The sequence below is a fragment of the Dermacentor albipictus genome, chromosome 9 (assembly GCF_038994185.2).
Source record: "Dermacentor albipictus isolate Rhodes 1998 colony chromosome 9, USDA_Dalb.pri_finalv2, whole genome shotgun sequence".
In the NCBI taxonomy this organism is placed as follows: domain Eukaryota; kingdom Metazoa; phylum Arthropoda; class Arachnida; order Ixodida; family Ixodidae; genus Dermacentor; species Dermacentor albipictus.
This window is the reverse complement of record NC_091829.1, coordinates 46150836-46172647: the sequence shown is the minus strand read 5'-3', so window position 1 is coordinate 46172647 and position 21812 is coordinate 46150836. Positions and strand designations below refer to the sequence as shown.

At 44.7% G+C, this 21812-nt stretch overlaps 1 long non-coding RNA gene across 1 annotated transcript; it reads right to left on the bottom strand.

The window, feature by feature from the left end:
* Positions 1-6341: 6341 nt before the first annotated feature.
* Positions 6342-20561, bottom strand: LOC135913621 (uncharacterized). The gene is made up of 5 exons (XR_010568079.2): positions 20226-20561; positions 19353-19395; positions 18416-18521; positions 16636-16704; positions 6342-9458 (listed from the first exon to the last, which is right to left on the bottom strand). It is a non-coding gene; the product is annotated as an uncharacterized lncRNA (long non-coding RNA).
* Positions 20562-21812: the final 1251 nt, after the last annotated feature.

The window sequence follows — 21812 nt, the reverse complement described above, 5'->3', positions numbered from 1 at the left end:
TTTAATAGCCTTGGAGCAAGGCAGTGGCATTTCACGCGAGCTTGTGCACCCGTATTTCGAGAGAGCTCCATTGGTTCGTCCGAACATGCTTTAACGCCACTGCAACGAAATTTAGGTGCCGGCAGTGTGCGGCCTTCCACAGGGTGTGGGTCGACGAATGCTATTGTTGTTCCTTTCTCTTTTAAATCTTTTGCTTATAATGAAAAACAAACAATAGCTAGTGTTCAGGATCATCAACCGATTTTTATGTCCGCTGCAGAGCGAAGGTCTATCCGAACGATTCGAATTAAGCTTGTCTTGCTGTAGCCAATTCCAAGTTGCACCTGCAAATTACCTTTTCATGGCTCCACTTAATTTTCTGCCGTCTTCGACAGCGGTTCTCTTCCATTTGCACGTATTCTGTAGCTCTAATGGCCCAAGAGTTATTCGCCTCTATGCATAATCAAGAAAACACAAGGTCGGCTGTGCGCACACGTTCGCCCGCTTGTTTTTGTCGCGACTGCGCAAGCGTCGCCGCATGACTCCGCTCCACCAATAGGGACGCGCAAAGCTCATCGCCTGCACTCGCTGGAGGTCTCTGGCGGAAAGGCGAGAGGATGTCGCTGCTTTAGTTTTTCAGGCAAAAGCCTGAAGTGGCTCGTACGTCCGATGGTCTGGAAAACGCGGCGTGCGGCACAGAAAGTCACGTGAGCTCGCCTCGCGCAGACACGCGCTCGTGCCACTGCTTGCGCGTTGTTCGTCGTCTTCTTCCACAGATGGCTCTGGTGCCGCTCATCATGCCAGAAGAAGTCAAAATTAGTTAAGATATAGTTAATTCAGGCACTCGAACCCACGAACTTTGGTGGGAGCGAACCCTCGAGCCTAGGTGTAATTGAAACCCACGGCCTTTGGCGTTAAGGCGAAGTTAATTAAGGAATAGTGAATTTACTATTGAGGACACGAAATCACCGGAATTCGCGACCTTTCGTGTTGGTCGCCCCGTCGACCGTAAGTGGGACTCGAACCCACGACCTTGGGGTTAATTAGGGCAAAGTTCATCAACTCACATTTAATTAAGGTAGCACCAATTAACACACTCCAACCCACGTCCTTTGGTGGGAGAAAATAAGTAATAAGAAATAACAACTCATTCCAATGAGACTGTCAAGTAATTTAATGAATGTCCCTTGACGTCGCAGGCTTTGTTCGCCTTCACCCTTTTTGGCATATGCTAAAGTGAATGTCAATTTTCTCTTCAGGTGGCTTAGCTGAAGCGTATTAGCTTGAGATGCGAAGTTCAGCAAGTGCTTTTAGTTCCGCATACTGACGTTGCGATGACAGTATCCTTTACCTTAAGATACAAGATGCATTCTTTCATGTAGCGGAAATACAGATGCTGATACACGTCTTGCCAGACGTATCGTGATTCAGATACGTTATACCCAAAGGGTATCTAAGATAGTGTCTACGAAACATGTATCTTCGACACTGCCCAGCACTGGTCGCTGCGTGGTACGCATAGATACTTGACGTTCCACAACCACGCGATGCCCCACAGGTGCACACAACTGCTACGGCCGCGTTTTTGTCAACAAAATGATTGACACTTCACACGGCGGTTCACACGTTGTAGAAGTCCACACAGGGTATTGTGAACTCCCTGTCCCGCACTATCCTCGCAGGGACCGGTCATCTGTGTGGGAAGTGCTGACATCTTTTGTGACCCTGAAAACGTTATTTTCTTTTCCTTACTGCCTCCAAGATGTCAAACGCGTGCGTTGCTTAATCTCAAACGCCATGCTGCTCTGCCGTTTCCATCAGAAGTGCTACAGTTCCACGTTGTCTTTCAGTTGCTTTATTCACTGACAGGCATGCGTTCAAGACTGTGTGCTCGCGTACACACGTAAATAATATTCGCACTTTGTCAATACATGGCTAAAGGACAGCACGGGCGAATGTTAGCAACTCCACTTCGTATAGCAAGACATTGGACGGGCGTACACGCTCTTGGAGTCCCACCGGGGTCGGTCGTCTCCCCTGCGCTCTTTAACGTCGCGATGATCAGATTCGCATTTGAGTTAGAGGTAGTTCAAAACGTCACCTTCATTTAAATGTGGACAATTCACGTCCCTTGAGCTGCACAGCGGTGTTAGGGGGGGGGGCGCCGCCGTAAATTTTGTTGCACTGTTTTAACCTGTAGAACAGGCCTGTGTCGCGCTTTTTCTGTATTCCAGTGTGTGCTGAAGTACGCATGCTCGATGTCGTCATGTTGCATATGTTGTCGTCAGCGTTCCACATGCACGCCCGAGTCGTGCGTATTCATTGTCTCAGGCAATGCTTAAATGCACGTGAGCGGAAAGCTTGACAAATCAGTGCAGAACTTTCGAACAGCAACTGTGGACTTACGTTTCTTTGTGTCAGAGTTAACGCACCCTCCTGTACTAGTTTCAGCTGACTTTCATGACATATTTGTAGAAATTATTCCAACACTAGCTTTTCTCTGGAATGAGCACACTGACTTGGCTCTCTGTCTCATTGTAACGAGAAATGCTTCCGTACAAGTTTCTTGTTTTCCTTTACTCTGAATTTCGAAGTGAGCCTTTGCGCTGGGATATATCATGACCGTGCATTCTCTGGACGCATGAGTCCAACTGGTGATTGCCACAAATATTTTCTCTCAATAGATTTTATGTCAGTTAAGCTGAAAGCTATGGTGCTTAACATTGTAGAAGTGTTAGGCAGTATCGAAACATTGGCTTTACAAATGGGAACTCCCTTTAATATGAGAATAAGCTAGAAAAAGAAACAACGCAATGACTGTGTCTGAATTTCCCGCCTCTGGCTCGCCGATATGTCAGGGGTTTTGACAGCGTTTGAATGGGACCATTATTAACGATTTCTCGTTGAAGTAATTTTTCATAAGAAATGGCTCAGCTTTGACAAGCATTGAAAATTTATAACGTGATAACGGGCCCAAATCGAGCGGAAAAAAATAAAATTGATGAACTGTCTTTTAGGTTACGGGTGTGAGATTTCAGCAACAAACGATAGTAAGAGTCAAATAAATTTCGGTCTTCACTTCTTCAATTTGTATTTAAAGTATTTTTTCTGGTATAGGATGAGCGAAAAAGAAATTTGGAAGAATATCTTACACATGGTAAGTTGTATCAAGCGGGCCGCGCACAAGAATCTAATCAAGGCTGTCGCTTTCCCAACATTCACTACGCCTAAATGCACCACCCATTATACCTAATTTTTTCGCCATACTGAACTCGTAACCATCTAAAACATCGGTACAGACCTGTGAGTCTGAGAACCCAGAAAAAAAAGAGGATTGTTTTTAGGGCCTTTATGTCATGCACCTAAACACATGGCGAGAGCTTCTGTAAATTGACTGACTCAGTACCGGATAGTTTCCCGCTTTGAGATGCGAAAAAAATCACGCCACTAACGTCTACGTATACACTTCATCATCGTACTCACAAAGTGTATTTCGTGTCCATTGTACAACCCATTAACCATTGGCATAATTTTATCCTGTAAAAGTTTTATGCACTTTATAGCAACTGTTTTTAGGCCCCTATAAAGCAACCGTAACATCTGCCCTTTGTTATTCATAGCTCCATTGCGAACGCATTAGCACCGGCCTGGCCCTCTTTGGCCACACTTGGTCCTTGCGCCACAAAACACCAGATTTATTCATTCATAATCATACTCAATGTTTCCTTTTCGCATTATTCCTTCGCTTCGAATCGCCCCGCCCTGCTGTTCCCTAGCGGGATAATTGCACATCTTTCCTGCCCTCTTTTTTTAGCGTTTTCCTCTCTGTCATCTTTTTTAGCCCTGCCTCCCATTCCGAGTGTAGGGTAGCAAACCGGAGACTGATATCTAGTTCACCTCCCTGCCTTTCCTCTTCATCTCTCTCTCTCTCTTTCCTGCCGAGGGCCTTGCTCGATGGGGCCGCACCTCAACCAACTCGATTTACCATCTACGAAACGCACGAGAGAGCACGTGCCTGCACTCTGGCATGAATGGCGCTACTTAAGTTGCTTTTTCCTTCGCTTTTAGGCACCTCCTGCGCATATCGTTGACATTTGCTAGACGGCGAAACGCGATCACCCGATAAAAGACAAACCAGTACATCTGTCACCTGCAGAGCTCACGAAACTCGGCTTATGCAGTCGAGAAATGAAATACCTGCATCTTATATGCACAATTGGCAACACACACTTCAACAAAACAGCTTCACGCACGGACATCTCTTGAGTACGAGGCATTAGCTTAAAAGATCGAAAGAAAGAATGAACCAAATTATCGCGACGTGGCTGTTTAAAGATCCCTAGTAATCCTAAATATTTTTTAAAAACCAAATCCTTAACAAAGCCAGAACATGTACGGAGTCTTTTCAAGATAGAGCATGTTAGTAGCGCTGGCTGAAGTCGGCTCCAACAGCACCGATACTCGGATGCTTATAGATGTCTGTTTTGAAGCACGTTCGCGATATAATCGCTGGCTTATGGCCCTTTTCTTAATGAGCAAGATAATGAAAGTTTACAATAACGCTTCATTTCGCAAACGCGGCTTACGGCCAAGCGTATTTGTGCTGTTCCCGTTTTTATGCGAAGCATACACTGTAAACAAAAAAACACCCAGATGGGCGTTTTTTGCTTGTCCTCTAGCGCATTCCCTTTTGTACATCTTTTTCCTCCCATTGAATGGGCGTACGATAAAACTCCCATTGACATGGGCATTGATTGGGCACACAACGGGGGTACCGTAATACGCCCACTTCACCCCCTTCACCCCCATTTGACGGGGAGGTACAATGGGAGTTTTGTGAAGGAATTAAAGGCATTTTTAGTTTAGGTGCGGCAAGCACGTAGCGAAATGCTTGGTGGCACGGGTCCCGCGCTTACGCAGCACCAGACGGAACGCCGGCGATCAAGGCTCAAGGGAACTCGTCCGTCCGTGAGCTGCCACCCGAGCAGGCGTCGCACCTGCTCGGAGCGAACGCCGGCGTCCGACACGGTGGCCTCCGGTATTCCGTCTGCTGCTGCATAGGCGCGGCGTACCGCCACGAAGCATTTCGCCGCGGGCTCGCCGCACGCGGTCCAATCGACGGCACACGGCCACCGCTGAATCGACCAAGTCACGCGCACACGTGGTCCAATGGTGAATGAACCCGTCACCGCCCGTCTTCATTTTTTCCTTTCGCTGATCACAGAGCCCCTCGTTGCAAAGCTTTTATACAATCGTCCTATCGAAAATGCTAGTTACCGGAAGTGCCTCCGAGGCCAGCAAACGCCTTCGAGAGCAGTTGCTACTTGCTGAAAGGAAAAATGCACGAGACACACATTGACAGCAAAAGAAAATTTATTAAACACCAAATGTAAGAAATATATGTTCACTTTCGGGCCCAAAAGAAAGCAAATTTCTGCCCCAGTAAAATAATTGTCGATTTTAAAAAAGAATACTGTACATAGTAAGCATGCATGCCAGTTACTAGTATTCTGCATGTCCTAACACAATGAAATTAGCAAATGAAAGAAATGCTAAGAAATCTTATCTCGTTTCATACTGAACTGTAACTACATAGCCATGTGTTTGAACTGTTACTTTGCACTGACACTCCACACTTTTGCACAGACTATATATTGAGCTTGCTTGACTAACAGTAAAATTCCATTTGGGCCTAGTTGGTACATAATTCTGAACTTAAACTTACAGCACAAACACCTAAGACGGACCACAAAAGGCAGATACGGCACACACTGGCGCTAACTGACAACTTCTTTATTTCTTTGTCATCGATGCATATATAAACCCTAGGCCACACAACCGCACAGACTACATTACAGAGATCTACCAAATTACCGCATAAGCAAACGTAGGAAGTCAAATTCAGATGGGTGCAGGGACAAAGATATGTCACTGATGCAATTATCGCCTTGCCTTTTTATGTGGTAGGCCTCTAGGCAAGCTGCGCATGCTCATTCTTGCTTTTGCCAAGAATCGGCGTCCTATCAAGTCGTGTCTCACAATTGTTGTAAGGGTTTGCATGCGCAACAAGGTGCACTCCTCTACCTACATTCTTGTTTACATTTTTGCGCATGTTTCCTGCGTGGTCCCTTAAATACATAAGGTCATCTATCAACTCAAGGGAGTTGCTTGCAGGCATAGTGTTCCCTTGGCTTTTTCTTCGCCGAACAAGCTTTTAAAGCTATGCTCACGCACCTGCGGAGAGAGCAGAGGAGGAGGCCAAATTCGGCATAGTGCTTCATACGTGTCGCGCGCTGTCGGCGTGGTTTACACCATTCCACTCTCATGTGGTAAGATATTGTTACGTAAGAAGACGCAAATGAAAAGCTATATACAAGTATATTTACAACGTAATACGCCGCACTTGGCCAAGAGGCAACAGCCCGCGCTAGCCTCCAATCGTTCTCGTCGTCTTCGCACTGCTCGCCTCTTCGTCATCGGTAATACTATTCCGTAGCACTACCCCCGGCGGCAAAAGCGCCGTCCCGGAGCGACTAAAGGCCGGACTTGGAAACAGTGTAGTAGGCCTTCAGCCTACTGACGTGCACGACATCACTAGGTGCCACAGTAGATGACGAGGTTGAGCTCACAGGGGCAATTTCGTACGTCACAGGCGTCACCTGGCGCAGCACGCGGTAGGGCCCTGTGTATCGCGAAAGGAGCTTCTCTGAAAGTCCGACGTGACGGGAGGGCGACCAGAGGAGCACGAGCGCACCAGGCGAAAACTGTACGTCACGGTGGCGGGCGTTGTACTGACGCTGCTGAGTGGTTTGCGAGTCCGTCAGTCGAGCACGGGCAAGCTGGCGTGCATGGTCGGCGAGAGCGATGGCGTCGCGCGCATACTCGCTTGTTGAGATCGAAGCAGGAGGAAGTGCCGTGTCAAGGGGCAAGGTCGGTTCGCGACCGTAGAGCAGATAAAAGGGAGAAAATCCGGCGGTGTCGTGCCGGGAAGAATTATAAGCGAATGTGACGTAAGGAAGGGCAATGTCCCAGTCGCGGTGGTCCTTGGAAACGTACTTTGACAGCATATCGGTAAGAGTACGGTTTAACCGCTCTGTCAGGCCATTGGTTTGAGGATGGTATGAGGTAGTCAGCTTGTGTTGAGTGGAGCAGGAACGTACAATGTCGGCGATAACTTTCGAGAGGAAGTTACGACCACGGTCAGTGAGCAGCTGTCGCGGGGCGCCATGAAGTAAGATAATGTCACGCAAGAGAAAGTCCGCGACGATATAGCTTGGCTAGATAGGGCATTGTGTCAATGAGCTACTCAGGGAACATGCGCAAAAAGTAAACAAAAATGTAGATAGAGCAGCGCACCTTGGTGCGTATATAAACTCTTGCAACAATTGTGAGGCACAACTTGACGGAACGTCGATTCTAGGCAAAAGCAAGAATGAGCATGCGCGGCTTACCATAGAGGCCTCCCACATAAAAAGGCAAGGCGATAATTGCATCAGTGAGATATCTTTGTCCCTGCACCCATCTGAATTTGACTTCCTACGTTTGCTTATGTGATAATTTGGCAGATCTCTGTAATGTAATCTGAGTGCCTGCACGGTTGTGTGGTCTAGGGTTTATATTGCATCGACGACGGAGAAATAAAGTTGTTAGCCTCGATGTGTCGTATGTTCCTTTTGTGGTCCGTCTTGGGTGTTTGTGCTGTAAGGTTAAGTTGCTTGACTAAGCCATTCTAAATTAACAGTGGCTTGTATAATGAGGCTGATCAGTGGTATTTTGCATGGACTAGCACACAAATATGATAAATGTCAAAGTACTAAATTAAGAAATTGGGACTCAACACACAAACAAGCTACATAATTTAGTGTAGTTATTGGGCTGTATTTCCGAGCAGGCTATTAAATATAAACCGTATTTACAAACCAGAACCCACCTGCTGATTATGAGACGTGCCGTAGCGAGTAACCCCGGATTAATTTGGACAACCTGGGGTTCTTTAACATGCACCTAAACCTAAGTACACAGGTGCTTTTGCATTTCACTCCCACTGAAATGCAGTTTTGTTTACGACTAGATTTGCGAAAGTTCTGAACAGGATTCCCCCTATATTTTTACAGTGGGCACTCTTTAAATGGAGCCTCAAGGGGCCGGGGAAATTGGTTCCATTTACCAGGCATTTTACTTAGTGCGAGACATTGCAGAGAGCCAACCGACCATCAGGATGGTGTCCTGTTTAAGCGGCAGTTTCGCTTAAGCGATTTTCGTTTATGAAGGTTCCACTGCAGTCCTTAATAGTGGATGAGTTGTGTTCTGCATGGACACTTTAGCATGGCTACCATGTTTAGTTGAATATTGTGCAAGCAGCGACATTTCACTGTACCCAGTGCAATATATAAAGCCAGCATTGTAACATGCTGCAAATGCAGCCACGAACAAGTAACTCCCCTATCATACCCAATAACAGCATCTTTAGACGAGATTAGTACTGCTTTCTCATGTTTAAGTGCCTTGTTTTCAGAAATCAAATCCTCCTGATCACATTGGTTTCCAATTGTGTCATTCCCCGCGCTGAGGTCATTTGAGATTGCATTTAATTGCACTTCAGATAGCATATTGGTCTTATTTAAAAAGCACATGGCATCACAGTCACCACCTAGATATAGAATTTGAGCTGCAACGCAGTAGCAGACATTCTGAGGTAGATGCCTAACTATTCTTTTGAATTGGGATGCATACTCAAAACACTGCTATGCAATTGCAGACAGGGCTGGTAGTGTAGCAACCAGGACAGATTTAACGGACATACAGGAGCAAAATTGTGTGAGCTTTGAATAAATATTCTCTCTGAGGAACCATGCTGTCCAGTTATAAAATGGGGATCGAAATAAAGTAGTTGGATAGCAAACCTGCATTTCATTAAGTAAATAAAATACTGTTCATGCTACCTTCCAGGGTGCACACTACATTCTCTTTCTTTGAATGTGAATTTGTTACCTTGCCATGGGTTGCCAAATGTATGGGTGTATTGTTGGTCGAGGGTGGATATAGGTCTCAGGCTAGAGGAAATATTTCGACAAGGAGACTTGCCAGGTTGAACAACGAGTGTCTCAGGCTGGAGCCATTTGGTTCCCTTGCAATGATGTTGGCTCCAGCTTGAGACTTTTTTTGTTGGACAACTGTTGACAATTAATGTCGCCATCTTTTCATTTACCCTCGTCTTATTCAACCCATTGCTCCACGCAGGAGCTGCAGTTTCTTTAAGAATAAAAATATTAATGAGCTCAAAGGCTTTGTGCATGGCTGCGTCCCCAAGTGCAAAAATTCGTTTTCAATGAATGACAGAGTTGGTACCTTTCTTGAGCATTCAATAAGAAGAACCAAAATTAAGCTAACAGACTGGTTATGACGACAAGTAAACATGAATTGATGTGGAGTGCCATTTCTTCATTTCACACCAGGCTTGGGGCCAGCCGGACTTCTTCCTAAAATTGAGAAAATTTTTCTAATTAATTACATATTAAGAGTATTCTCTGCATAACCTAAAAATTTAAAAAAATGGTTATTTGGTTATTCATATTTAGTTAGGAACAGCGCGAAGAACACTGACGAAGTAAGGGCGTATACAGTAATTACACATAGTGCTGGTTGACTACAGATTTAATATTAGAACAGACAAACAGTTAAGTACTTTGGAATGCTTCCTAAAAGCCATAAAAAACCAAAGCAGGAAGCAGTTGTACGAAATAATGTATGTGCATGAAAAATGCACTTGATCATCGGTTTGCAGATATGTGTGCCATTTACTTGTCAGTTAACAATATGTGTTACACTGAAACATTTCTCCTACAATTTGGCAATTCTGTGGGCACTGATTATTGCTTGGGTCAGTTGGTTGCTGTTGTTACTGCTATTAGTGTATGGTGAAGTGTAATGTAAATGGGGAAGTGCTACTGACAACTACGAACTTTGGCAAATTTTGCTGCACCAGGATAATGCACGCATTGTCCTGCTGCAGCAAAACTTTCCAGTAAACTTTCACAGTTCTCTGTAGTACTTTCCCATCTGTCTCGCCTCACACTGTTTCATCTATAGCGCTTCACCATACTATAATATGCGCCACCAACTGACACAAAATTCTACCCTTCTGAAGTTCCTACTGCTACTTCGCACTCGTCACATTCAGGCTGCCAGCCGTACTAAGCCCAATGTAGTATAACTGCATGGACTGGCAGCTCCTGTCATGGATTTACTCTGGTGTAATGGCACCACAGAAGCAAACGAAGACAAAGACATGCAGGACACATGTGCTTAACCTCAACTCTGGCTTTAATAAGAAAACAGACATATACAACACGTAGTGACACGAAGTGACGTTATTAATTCAAAAACAAATTCTTCGTGCAATTTAATTGAGAATGACTGATGCATTTGTCCTTTTCACGCTAATCTGCCAAAGCTTAATTATCTTATGTACATTTGCTCATAATTTCTGGCAACGAGTTTCGAAGAACACTGGAACGAACCACTCTATTTTGCAGTGTATCACAATGTGCGGATGAGAGTTGTTGCACACAAACGTCATTAGCCTCAATCTCAAATTATTACAATGCGTGTCTATGCAATGCAAGCATGACTGGATAGGAATGGCAGACTGTACATAACCTCCGTTGCGCAGTGCAACGCTTGCAAATTGTGCTGCACGCAACAAACAAATTAGTTTGTTTTCCTGGCTTCAGTCTTTTTTTCTCATCACAGCAAATCTCTCTTCACATGTTTCATACAAAAAAAAAATGTTTGCCCGTCGGGACCAGCTACACAATTACTCACGAAAATCCCAAATGCATACCAAACAACTGCAACCACTTCTTTACTTCATCATCTCATTCATTATATTCCCTAGTCATGCCTGATTTAGTTGCGCAAATCCTTTTTCTCAGGCCCTTGTTAGGAGAGTTTTGTGCTGCAACAAAAGGCAGAAGCCAAAAAAAGGAAGAGGTTGGTTGTGGCTTGAAGCACAATATGCATCTAGTGAGCTTGGCCGCAAGCGTTGCGTAGTCTGCTGCCATCACAAGGCCGTGCCTACATTGGACAGATGGGATGCTCTATTAATGTGAAATCAGGGAGATTGAGGCAGTATGAGTCATCTGTGTGAAACAACCCTCCCTCACACAATGGTAAATGCTGCAAAGAATGTGACCGCGATCCTGTGTTCCACAAAACTTGCGTTGTAGCGAGATATTATGACCTGACAACATGCAACGTAATTGTGGTTTGCAACATTTAAAAAGAATGATAAATGTATCAGTGATCCATTAGTTGCACTGCATAAAGAATTTCTTTTAACAGATACCATCACATAATGTCTCCACCTGTTATTAAATATTGCGTTGCCTTATTTTAAAGCTTGAAGTGAGATCCGGCACTTGTGTCATGCGTACATATCTTTCTTCGTTTACTTTTTGTGGTGCCAATACACCAGAATTTGTATAACCAAATGGCCACACTGCTTTTGTCACGTTATAGTGATGCTTGCAAAGCCTCGCAAACAGCAGCCTATTTGCTCAAAACGTGCTTTTGTACATATGCTTTTCCAAAAAGAAAAGCTGCGAAAAGGTAACAGAATCAACAGCAGTAGGTTAAATCCACTGCAATGCTTTACTTTTCTGCCTTTATTATTCGTTACACCTAAGTGGATCAGCCAGAGTGTGAATGTTACAGAAATGCACCAAATAAGTTGTTGAAATTATGCAAAAATGTTAACGCAACTAAGCATAGATTTATGTGCAATAATAGTCACCACTCAGTTTCTTTCCTTCTGACACAAACGTAGTATATCTTATTTTTTTGGCATGAAGAAAAGCATATGTAGACCAGGCAATATTTGAATGAGAGCCTTCACGATTAAGCACCACTATGTGACCATTAGGGTACATACACTGTAAATAGTACAGATGATGTTCCGAATATCACAAGTGCAACATGTTAGCGAAAGCAGCAACCATTAACCCCGAAACTAACCAAATCCCACAAAAAAATGGCTGTGGCTTAGCTAAGGTTAAACCCAGGATGCGAAGCATACTAGCCTTTATTTTAGTTGTTGAACCACTGTTTAGCCTGGTGAACTGCTGTTGCTTGGCTATATTTGGTTTGGCTAGACAAAGAAACAACTCATGCAGGCGAGCGCACGAGCTGAGACCCGGCTATGTAGCTACGCGGCCGCAAGCGAGCGCACGAGTTGAGCCTCCGCTTTTGCAGCTGTTATGACGTCATATGGTAGCTACGCGGCCACGCGCGGCGCAGCAAGGAAGAGCATGGTTGTGCGGCTAGTATGCTTCGCATAATAAAAAAGAGATGTATATGTCAGTGCAGCACCTGTATTCTGAAGTTACAGGAAAGTGGCATGCTTGTTAACAAACCTACAACCAAGGCACATTTGTATGTGGCCAACCCCTGCCTCTTTATGTGCTTTCGTGCCTTTGACAAGGTGTTACTATATATTTATTTGCTTGTCTGTTGCAAAAACACATCAATTATCAGGTCCGTGCAGTGCACCATGCCATTTATCTATGTGGACTCACTTTGAGTCCTTAGCACTGCTCTCGCCTGTTCAGAACTAACAATCGCAAAAAGACTTGTTCTACTTAAATCTACATGCCTGAACATGTGGGTTCTGCAGTTGAAATAAGGTAATTATAAGTAAAACGAATGACATGTTCTGATGAACTTTGTTTTCATAATCTAATTGCTTATTTGGACACATAACCAGTCAGATCATTCGCACTAACACAAGAAAACAAATTCAACACACTGGTTTATACTGGTCGGTGCTCTTTTGACTTTAGTACACACTGAACCAACGACAGGCAGTGAGAAATACCGACAACCACTAACTTCCAGATGGCATTATTGGTCACATGTGCACATGATATAGCTACAAAAACCCAAAGGAAAGTAAACAAAGAAAAAACTAATTTTAACAGAAAAAGAACAAGCCAAAACAAATTTCTTCTGGTAGCTAAGTCACAATCAAGGTGCAAATGCCAGCTATAGTTCGGCAAGCACACATTTAGTTATTTTTCTCAGTCGCTCAATATCACAATTTCTTGTTTGACAGCAACACTGACGGGACATCTGTGCATATCTTTATTGCAAATGCCATTTTTGCTTGCCCCCAAATCCTTTTGTGGTTATTCATTTAGTACCTGCTTCGCCTGTACTGGCGTTGCAGGGGGATATACATTATGTGTCATGTAACTTACAGTCAAATCAAGCAAACAAAGCAGGGAGGGAATTATCTTTGAAAACTATGCAATCATTTGCAGGCGGAAAAACATTGCAGTCCCTTTGGTCCAAGGAAAAAACAATGTGAGGCATCACCACTAAGGAAATTAATAAACCTGTTTAGTGTAATCTCTTCCTTGTGAGGTATGATGATAGCCTGATATGAATTTCCCTATCTCTACATGTTTGGAACAGTACATGCTAAGAAATAACTTTAACTGAAGAGATTTCCTAGTCTTTTCAATCCTGCCATTGCAGCTTACCCTTACTCTCAGTAATACAAAGCCATTTAGTACGACTTCAAATTTTGAATTTGAGAGTCAGCGAATAAAGATATGGTTTTACTGTGTGTCACATAGGTAGTATGAAGCAAACCCAGCCTTGCTTTTTTGTCCACTCTGTCCTCTTTGATACTGTCACACGCAGTGGGACGACACTATCATGAAAAGTGCTGGCAGTGGAGGTGAATGCTATGTCTGTCTCTCATTTCAATGCATCTCTGAAACTACAGATTATGCAACCCCCAGTACTAAACACGTGGGAAGACTGTGCACACAATACCACGCCATATCAGCACATCTAGTCTTTCCACACGCACCAGATCACCTCTAGAACAGGGTGTGCAGGCTGCAGATGTGCTCAGCTGCGCTAGAAATGAAGACACACATGGACTGGGCCCCTCTGAGGGCCCCCTTAAAAGCTCAGTTTGTCATATTTTGTTTCTGCAATAGGCTAGTGCAAAGAGTGAATTTGCTTCATTCCTGAATAACGGGAAAATCAGACATCCACCCATTCGTAGCAATTGCTACAAAGGAAACTCATACAGATTCCTCGAAAGAAAAGCCTCATAGTTGAAGAAAAATTCGTCCTGGTCCGGGACTCGAACCCGGGACCACCGCCTTTCCGGGGCAGCCGCTCTACCATCTGAGCTAACCAGGCGGCTAGCAGATGGCAGGGCGAAGTCGAATTTGTCGACAACACAAAGCAAAGGCAAGAGTTTCATGTAGTAGTTCTGCGGAAACCCGCAAGGTGGAGAGAAGTAATGAATAAAGGGAAAATCAGACATCCACCCGTTCGTAGCAATTGCTACAAAGGAAACCCATACGGATTCCTCGAAAGAAAGGCCTCATAGTTGAAGAAAAATCTGCCCTGGTCCGGGACTCGAACCCGGGACCACCGTTTTTCCGGGGCAGCCGCTCTACCATCTGAGCTAACCAGGCGGCTAGCAGATGGCAGGGCGAAGTCGAATTTGTCAACAACACAAAGCAAAGGCAAGAGTTTGACGTAGTAGTTCTGCGGAAACCCACAAGGTGGAGAGACGTAATGAATAAAGGGAAAATCCTGGTTAGCTCAGATGGTAGACCGGCTGCCCCGGAAAGGCGGTGGTCCCGAGTTCGAGTCCGGGACCAGGACGAATTTTTCTTCAACTATGAGGCCTTTCTTTCGAGGAATCCGTATGGGTTTCCTTTGTAGCAATTGCTACGAACGGGTGGATGTCTGATTTTCCCTGTGCTTCAAATGTGCTTCATCCAAAGTATGTTATCGCGACCATGCTGTTCTGTCGCATCTAGGCTCCCTGCGCTTGAGCGGAAGTTGTATTTTCTTCTATACGTTTGTTCAGGCTGTCATTAAACAGTTGGTAGTTTGGCACTTCACTGTCTTCCTTTCTTCTATCCCTTTTCAAGAAATGTATTTTGTGCCACAAAGTATACCTAGGAAATCTAAGCACCAACTTGCCCAAGAAGTCCTTTTGGAACATCTACACAGGGTGTTTTGACTAATGTCATACCAAGTGAGCACACTACAAACCTTGCGTGCATCGTTTTCATGACTCTTTCGATGACCATATTTCGTTTTCAGTGACTTTATCAACTAAGTATCTAGCGGCAGCTTGAACATAGGCACTCATGAGAACTCGCACCAGGCTTGGTCGAATATGTCCAGCACTGCATCACTGAGTAGTGAACCATGCTGTAAGAGTTGGCAACTAAATTGCCACCTTGAGATTGAAACTTTTCAACCTTACAATCAAGGCTTCAATTGCCCAGCCAGCAAGCTGCAGCAAATGTGTGAACTATAGTCATCTGATGTCACATTCTATGTCATAGCGATAGCAGCTGATCTCTCTAGTGGTGGCCCTCAAGGCCAACAGGCATCCCTTTCTGTGCACGTGCTTGTGTAGGACTAGGCAGATGGTGCCAGTTTGTTCTTCAGCATTAACACTATGTTCACGCTGTATCGGGAACACATTTTCTTACTCAGTGCAATAGCCCTTGAACCTACATAATTGCCACCAAGAGTCCTTTGTCCACCAACCTTTCCTTTGCCATGTCATTTGCTTCTGCCTTGATGTCATGGAGCAACTTCAGCTAGTTGAAGCATTGATGTTGTTTGAGTACCCACACAGCCTTGCAGTTTTCCAACCTGAACGTTGCTTCATTAAAAGCTGACATGATTTGGTCTCAGCAGACAGATCAGAGTTAAAAAACACTCATAAACTTCTTTCAAAGTCATTCTAACCTCGTCAATAATCCCGGGCCTTTTGATGTGTTATTCAGCATTGTCCAAAGCAAGTTGGCTCTTAAAAATCAAATAACAACTTTGTGAGGGCAGCTACTGGGCTACCTGTCTCTTCAGCGAGCCTGAAATGTCTCCCAGCCATCAAAGCAAGAGCGCAAAAAAACGACAATGAAAAGTGTGGCAGACAAAATATTCATGTAAATCCATATGTTTATCAACTGTTACACCAACTGAAAAAGAAGTGGCTTCCCAGTACAGTCTTGATGTACGTAGTTGTTTCGGTCACGAACAAACAGCCAGTTGCCCAGTCCTGCACAAGCACAGTGTAACGATGCTTATGGATTAAAATTTGTTGTGTGTGCATGTGGTGCAGTGTACCACATTTCATTTTCCTGAGGCTGCAGTACACTGGGAAGACTGGTTGCTACTTCAATAGCAAGCCCTTACAGTATTGCAGCCCTTTGTTCAGATCTTGCTGCAGATTGTATCATATGCGAATGCAAACTGCTTTGCAGGACACGTCAGTTCAGTTCAAGCAATTAGACCGAGTAACCCAAGAAATACTTCATGCCTCCAAAACGTTTTAATACAGTCCCTAGTTTAGTACAGGTTTTCGCCTGATGTTTTGGCTTCTACGGTATAATGCTGTGTATAAGGCTTGCTAGGTACTAGTGGTTTGATGTGCACACTCTCTTGTGTTGCTATAATTACAACTTGTAACAAAGATTTTCCTTCCTCACAAACGTTTGGACACAGTGCCTGTGAGTTCATCTTTTAACCTGTTTTTCATTGGATCTGTGCATTTACATGGAACGTAAACTACAAAATATCAGTACTGAGAATCGCAAAAGAACACACCTGCGTAACGATTCTGCCGAGATCGTTGGAGTGGTCAGTCACAGGATGCAACACCGGTAGAAAGGCATCCTGAGGTAAAGCAAAATAACAATCGTTGTAAGATGCGGATCAACAATTTTATTCTGTGATGCTTTTGGCATGTATACTAATTACTACATTTGTATGTAAAATAGTTTTGCATAATAGCTGAGCAAGGTTAACGTCTCGCCCTGTGACTGTCAGCCAGTGCTACTCATGGCAATGGTGACAAATATGGCACATCCTTTCAAATGGAACTTTTGTGCATTACATGAATTGAACTTAGGTTCACATAATACATGACACCTGTGGTTAGAAGGATGTGTTGCATGCCACACCAACGCCACAAGTGGCACTGCCTAACACTTCCAGGGCCAGACTTAGTACATAAACAATACAAATGTGCAACAAAGTGAACAGGTGGATAGCTGCTGCTATAACTCAAAGATTGCATGCATCATGCAGATGTGAATGCAGCTCCCATCAGGATAGAGTTGTCCTTTGGTGCACTTCATTTCTCTTCCTCTTTTGTCTTCATTGCATGCTGGTGCCATATGGTAATAATGAACAAAAATTAAGCACCTCAGTTCCCATTCTTGTTTTGCTACATGCTGTAAAGTCATCCAAATGCGCTTAAGACTCTTAAGGATGTACTTTAGCCATTTTGTCTTGACAATATTGGTACCGAGCATAATGCATCATGCAAGAAACTTGCATATACCGGGCACCGCTATAGACACTGCGACCTCTGCAGTTTCTCCACAATCTGGCATAATGTGCTCAAGCTGCCTGTAAACACTGGAGGGTGTCTATGATACATTAAGAAGCTCAGCAAACATGAGAAGGGCCTAAAATGAAGGTCAGAGAAGCAAAGCAAATTTTTAACCATTCCTCTCTACGTTGCTATGAATGTGAAGGTGCCAGCAAATGATGTATTTGAACTGTGTTTTTAATGGTGCAATACTAGAGAGCACATTTTTGCAATAATAATGTGACAGAGAAGAATGACAGAAACTAACTTAATGAATATTTTTCTAAACTTGCACGAGGGTTTCGTCATTATGCTGATGCACACACCTGCATATCTCTACTGTGAAGTCTTGTTTCGGTTTTCTATTTTATTTTCACATAGTAATTTACATCATACACTTGTCCTGAAATACATCACGTTAGGCTCCTTCAGTATTTTTTTTTTCTTACTGGAACACACATGCCTATACAGGGCACACACTCAAATACATGCAAAGCTGCCACGGGACTGGCCATTTGAGGTCGACATGTTTGTACAGCGCAAAAGACGAGGACTGAAGGAAGAACACAACACAGGTGCTGTCACACACACACTCAAGGCACTCTGCGGGATTCTCAGGCTTTTTTCATGCTCCTACAAACACGTTATGTAGCACATAGTGAGCCACAGAAAGCTGTACTGGAAAATGTTCACGTTGCACTACAATTTTATAATTGAGACTTTTTATCTAATTATAATATCTGAGTTGATTATTTGATTAAGAATAATTAGGTAATTAGGCAAAATGCAGAAAATCTAAGTATTTCCAAGAGACAGGAAACAACATTACCTAGGTTCTGTGCAGCTAGGTGGCATATGCATATTTTTTTAATTTTCTAAAGTTACGTGGGATAATCTGCATACGTCCCATGGAACAGGTGTCACACCAATCACTCTAAGTGATGCCGCTAAACTAGCCATTGCACTTAAAACATATAGGGTAATAAATGTAAACTCTAGGTAAGAGCATACCAAGACCTCTATTGCTGAAAAGGGAAACTGATGGGAGGCGACTGATCTCCGGTTATGAAGCTGCTTCATCCTCACAGCTGGCAACGAAACGGCCGCAACCACAGTCCTGAAATAAAAGAGAAAAAGTTGACATTACAATGATCACATAGAACACGAAAAAGCTGGTCGCCAGTTTATCTTGGAGAGCATCTGCTGCTACATTAGGTTTTGTATATTGGTCAGCTTATTGCTAAACTAAGCTTGCCAAAATTTTATACCTTAATGGCTTTGCTCTTTACAAACTAAAACCTTTGCCTAACTCATACACTTATGCACTACTTAAGCTATGAGATGTTTACTGATCCCTTACAATGAATGGCTTCTAAAACAAATTATTTCACACAAAAGGATGCATAACTTATGAGTGTTACTGACATTGAATACCAAGGCATTACCTTTTTATAATAGACGATGGCAGACTTCAAGCACATTTTTCTCACAGATACAGGTTGCTCGGTCTGCCTTTCTTTTTTCACCAGCAGTAGAAATTTTGTTGTTAATATTAGTGCAATATAGGATGATGCTATGATGTGTGATATGATCCTGAGTTGAAAAGCGCCACTTTTTTGTGTGAATTTGGCACCTAGAATTCAAAACTCAATATCTGTACCCAATACCCAACGGCACAGCAGCAAAGTAATTAAACATTAAACAAGTCCAGGTATCCAGTGCACAGCGCCAGCTGTTGAATAACAACACTGCACTAGCATCGACTGTATAGATGTAGCGTAGTATGTGCACGGCAGGCGTAGTGGCGGCCTCCAGCAAAGAACACAGCGATGGAGCGACGCGCCCGTATGAGCCATCGCCGGCAATTCTATCGCGTAAATTGATATATCTCGTCACGGCACAGGCGTCGTTTTCTGGCCGCCGAGGCGCCGGCGCCACTGGTACTCACCTGCTCCGGCCGCCGAGGTTCAAGTGACGGCGTATCCAGTAATCTGAATCAAAGAAGGACACTGTTACCGCCAAGCAGTACGCTAACTATAAACTATAAAGCGTTTCTTATACTCTGACCGGCAGTTCATGCGGCGTTGACCCGTAGTGCCGTTGGAAGCTCACCACACGCTTTTAATACCACAAACGCGCCGCCGACATTTCACGCCCGTAGATCAAAGTCGACGGGCGCAGGCTCTACATGCTACACGCCGCAGTCGCACACTCCCTGCACAATCAGCGGCGTGGGCGCGAAGAGACACAGACGATAGCACGGAGCGTACTGGCAAATCTGCACAATGCGCGCTTAGTGAGCGACCTACTGCACACAATCGCACGAGCTAGGGGACTGGCGCCGCGTACGCGCCAGCTAGCAGATACCGCGCACAAAGAAGCGCCGCCGGTTCTCGCTCAAATGATCGCTGTACAAACACTCACACACGCGCACCGCAGTAAACCCTTAACGAGCCGCCGCATTTTCAGGCGGCGGTTAGGCAGCGAAGCTTAGCTCACCCTGCACTGCACATAACTATTATGGTAGTGGCTTGCGCTTCGGGGAGCATGTCGAATGTTCACATCCACCCTATTAAAGACGCGGCACAGTCCCTCATCATGTAAAATTCTAATGTTTAAGTACACTCGCTTGACCCTAAACACTCAAGTCACCTCGATTACGACAAAGCTCGAAGAAACAGAGATCGTGCAAGATGGTTCTAGACGGCCAACTGTCGCGCCATGTTGTACTGAGACCTTCAATAAGTCATATCAGCGCGTCTCTTCACTTAGAACATATGCACACTCATAGAACGTGTAATAATCGTTCGAAGTCACTTACCGTGGAGTCTTGGGGGTTCAATGCTGTGAGAAACAACAACCACGGTAGAAGAATGCGCCGCCGCTGACAATGGCTGCCCCTTTGCGGCTTTCAACGTACGCGCGCGCGCTCCGAAGGCTTTTGCTCCTCCGCGCGTAGTTCCGACCGTTCCGACACACAGCGCCAAGGCGCGGCTACTCCGAACAGAAAAACAGCGCCGACACACATTGCGCGGGATATTTCGAATGTGACTGCAGAAATAATCCTACTGAAATTGTCGCTGCGGCTGCCTGCCTTGTTGGTCACGGCTGAGTTATTCTTTTCTATATTTGGCTTGTCTCAGATATGGGTGTATTTCAACACTCCCACTTTCCCGTACGCCACCGTTATTCCTTGAAAACCCTCATTTTACAACCGCAATGGCCCTTCAAATGGGGCCGGGGGTATAATAATGGTTCTAGCTTATTTTACTTCTTCTCGTGGGAGTACTCATTTTAGGCTAGAGGGGAAAAATGGCATATCAACTGTTAAAACGCCCATATGGGCTCATTTGTGTTTACAGTGTATTACGAGAGCTCAACCCAGCTCCTCAGGCGCGGCGGTGTCGCCATGAAACCACGTGACACCGTGACGTCACGACAGAGGAGAAGTGGCTTTGGCTCAACTCTTGCAAGACGGGCTGGGTGGGAATCGAACCAGGGTCTCCGGAGTGTGGGACGGAGACGCTACCACTGAGCCACGAGTACGATGCTTCAAAGCGGTACAAAAGCGCCTCTAGTGAATGCGGTGTTGCCTTAGAAACGAGCTGTTTCTAAGGCGTGCGTCTCTTGCTCAGGCGCACATTTCGTTGCCGCGCCGAACGCTGCTTTGCTCGACGCTCACCGCGTCCAATGCGGGGCGCGTAGTCGCTGCCCTGTAGCCCATTGTCTTAGACCCCTTGGCGGGTCGACGGGAACGCTATCGCGTTCCACTCTTGAAGTCGAAGCAGTAATGCATGAGTTGTTTCTTCGTCTAGCCGAACCAAATATAGCCAAGCAACAGCAGTTCACCAGGCTAAACAGTGGTTCAACAACTAAAATTAAGGCTAGTATGCTTCGCATCCTGGGCTTAACCTTACCTAAGCCACAGCCATTTTTTGAACTGTGACTACAATGTTTCAAGAACGCCTCGATTGTGTGAGTGGGCCGTTTTTTTCAAAGCTTAATTTATAGCCTTAGCAGTTATAGTGGCAACTAAGTCGCCATAATTGTGCATTCGCTGCTCGGCTTCCGCTGGTCCACACACGCACACGCACGCACTGACACAGGCGCGCACGCACACTAGGTTCAACTACAAAACTACAGCTGAAGCTAAATTTCCTTTCTTAATAGAGTCACCACATTAGTAATGCCTTTTTCTTACTACGAATCCCCTGCTTGGACAGCGAGGATTGTCTTTTGTGCCTTCTCAGGACGGCCTGTAGCGGCATCATGCACAGCATGCCGAAGTTTTGGGACCGATATTTCCGTATTCAAGAACACAGTCAGTTTGGTACATTTAACCTGCGGGCAAGGGCGAGGTCCTCATACAATATTACAATCAGCCGCGCCCAACGACTGGGGTGCCTTA